Source organism: Mus caroli, chromosome 11 (genome assembly GCF_900094665.2).
Source record: "Mus caroli chromosome 11, CAROLI_EIJ_v1.1, whole genome shotgun sequence".
Classification (NCBI taxonomy): Eukaryota; Metazoa; Chordata; class Mammalia; order Rodentia; family Muridae; genus Mus; species Mus caroli.
Genome location: NC_034580.1, coordinates 91,896,328 through 91,899,379, shown reverse-complemented (window position 1 = coordinate 91,899,379; position 3,052 = coordinate 91,896,328).

Genomic DNA, 3,052 nt, shown 5'->3' with positions numbered 1-3,052 from the left:
AAGCACTTGCCCAAGTCACTGGGTTCAATCACCCCCAACCCAGGATGATGATGATGACGACGACGATGACAACGATGACAGAAACTGTATAAATACTAAATACATTTTTGAAGCGCCTGGCACATAACAATAATTAATAAATACTTAGTTCCTTTTCTACTTTATCCCCAAATGTAAAGAATATATTTCCCTAGGGCTCAAATTCTAGATAACGTTCTCAAGACTAAGACGAGTATTCTTTCAGGACACCCTCCCTCCCCCCCAAAAAAGTGAAAGACAAAAAAAAAAAAAAAAACCCGATGAAATTACAAGAAGCTGGGCAATGATGACACAGGCCTTTAATCCCAGCACTTGGAACGTAGAGACAGGTGGATCTCAGTTTGAGCCCAGCTTGGTCTACGAGTGAATTCCAGGACATCCAGGGCTACACAGAGAAATTATGTCTCAGAAAAACAAGGAAGAAAGAACTGGAAAGCGAATGGAGGCATACATGGAGACACGGGGTTAATCCAGGCAATAAACAATAAACTACAACAGAACAAAACTGCTTTCTGAAAGGATTCTTTGGACAAAGGAAGAAAAATGATATAGAAAGGGACCCGGCGCGAGGGAGGGGCGGGGGTGTGCAGAGTGTCCCAGAGATGGTTGGTATCTAAGAGATTGCCTCCAGGAGGCGTGAGGTGTGGAAAACAATACCGGAGACAGAGAAGTGATGCACTCAACAGAGCCTAGGGTTCCTGAGGGCGACACCCTGCTTCCGAGCTTCCTTATCCGCGATGCTACAGCCCGGCTCTCGCCGACTGGGTGGCTCAGATCTCCCCCAACCACCCTAGCCCGCCCATTCCTACTCCGAGCAAGGAGCTAGGCTCCCCATTGGCTGCCCCAGTCCGGGGACCCCAACCTGCACCCCTCCTAACCTGGGATCCTCCCGGCCCTCATATTTGCATAAAGGGCCTCCCAGACTTTCGACTGGCCCCTGCGGCAGGCGGCCATGCCCCTCGGTCAGGAATCTGATTAACCTAACCGTCGCCGCGCCCGCAGAGGGTAGTGCCAAGGTTGTCCCTGGTGACGCGGAGGACGCTCGGGCTGCGCCGCCCAGCGCGAGGAGCACGGAGAGGGCTAGTTTCCGCTTGGTTCCACAACCCTTCCCTCCTCGCCCCCACGGGGATTTTCCTGGGTCTGGACATTGTGGGGGTGTCCCCTACGCACGGGCGGGCTGAATGCCGCAATCCAAAGCTTCTGATCTTCAGGTCAGCGCCACCAGAGGCTTACTTGGATTTTAGGTTCTTTAGAGAGAGTACTTATCCCAGTCTAGAAGCTGGACACTCGGTGAGAAAGCAGTGGATTGAAGGAACAACGAAATCAGTAATATATATAGATACCAGGCATATTTGTAACTGTGGTGGCCTTGGGCTTTCCGGGGGGTTAGCTTCTTTCACAGTAAAAGGAGTATATAATTCGCCGCTCAGAACCATGACGTCGCATCCAGAATGTGGAAGGGTCGTGGTTTCCAATGAACTGGCCAATAAAAAACAGGTCCCAGTCGCCCACTTCGACTGAAGAATCCGTGAGACTTAGGGGGCAGGGTTCTCACAACACATCCTCTCACAAAAACCGTTAGACTGTGTTTACAGTGGGGAACCTTGTTTGTGATTGGATTCAAACAATCTTCCCTGCTGCCTTAACTTATACTACCACCTGCCAAAACTGTCTGCAAAGACCGGCAGGGGAAAAAAAAAGATTAATTCTACAAATGTTAATTCAGAATTGGTTGACAAAGACCCAAGGATTGATTTGAAGCTACTGTGGTTTTAGATGGTCGGGTTCGGTTTTAGTTATTTTGTTTGTTTTGTTGCTGTTGGGTTTTGGGGTTTTTGTTTTGTTTTGTTTTCGTTTTTCGTTTTTCTTTTCTTTTAGTAGTGGTGGTGGTGGTGGCTGCAGCGGCGGTGGGTCTTTTAGATAAGGTTTTGTCTGTCCTAGAATTCCTGATCCTCTTGCCTCATCATCTGAGGATCACAGATATATGCAACTACACCTGGTTTGGCCATAGCCATGCTGTTTAGCCGTGTTGGGGATTGATCCCAGGGTTGTTTTGTTTTGTTTTTAAAGATTGTATGTATGTATGTATGTATGTATGTATGTATGTATGTATATGAATACACGTTAGCTGTCTTCAACCACACCAGAAGAGTGCATTGGATCCCTTTAAAGATGGTTGTGAAGCCGGGCATGGTGGCGCTCGCCTTTCATCCCAGCACTCAGGAGGCAGAGGCAGGTGGATTTCTGAGTTCAAGGGCAGCCTGGTCTACAAAGTGAGTTCCAGGACAGCCAGGGCTATACAGAGAAACCCTGTCTCGAAAAACCCAAAACAAAACAAAACAAAAAAAAAGATGGTTGTGAGCCATCTATGTGTTTGCTGGGAATTGAACTTATGACCTCTGGAAGAGCAGTCAGTGCTCTTAACCGCTGAGCCATCTCTCCAGCCCAATCCCAGGGTTTTGTCCATGATGCTGGACAAGCAATCTGTCAGCAGAACAGACCAGGATGGACTGGGTTTCAGACCAGGAATTTTACTTACCACAGCAGACATGGCCTCCAGGTTCTCCCAGCATCCCTCAGTCCCTACCTGGAATCCCAGGCCTCCAACCCTGAAATTTCCAGCCCAGGCACCGACTGCCCTTCCCTTAGAGGCTCTTTAGTATATAATCCAGACAATTTAGTCCCACTTACCCAACCCTGCATGTATGCTTTCTCTCTCGCTTCCCCCTCCCCTTCCCCACTCCTCACTGTGACTCCCCTGGCCTGGGCTTTGGGGCCAGTGAACTCACCCCAGAGAAGCTTCCCAATAAACCAGTTTATATAATCTAATGTGGCCTGAACTGGCTAGTTTTACCAGCAGAGAAATAACTTATCACTACCCTTCTCATTTTTAATTTTTTTCGGTGCTTGATTTGAAGTCACTGGAATATGGCCATCCCTCTGAAAGGTCTCCTCTCAAGAAAACAATGTAAAGCTGGGCACGATGGCACTCTCCTTTAATCCCAGCACTTGG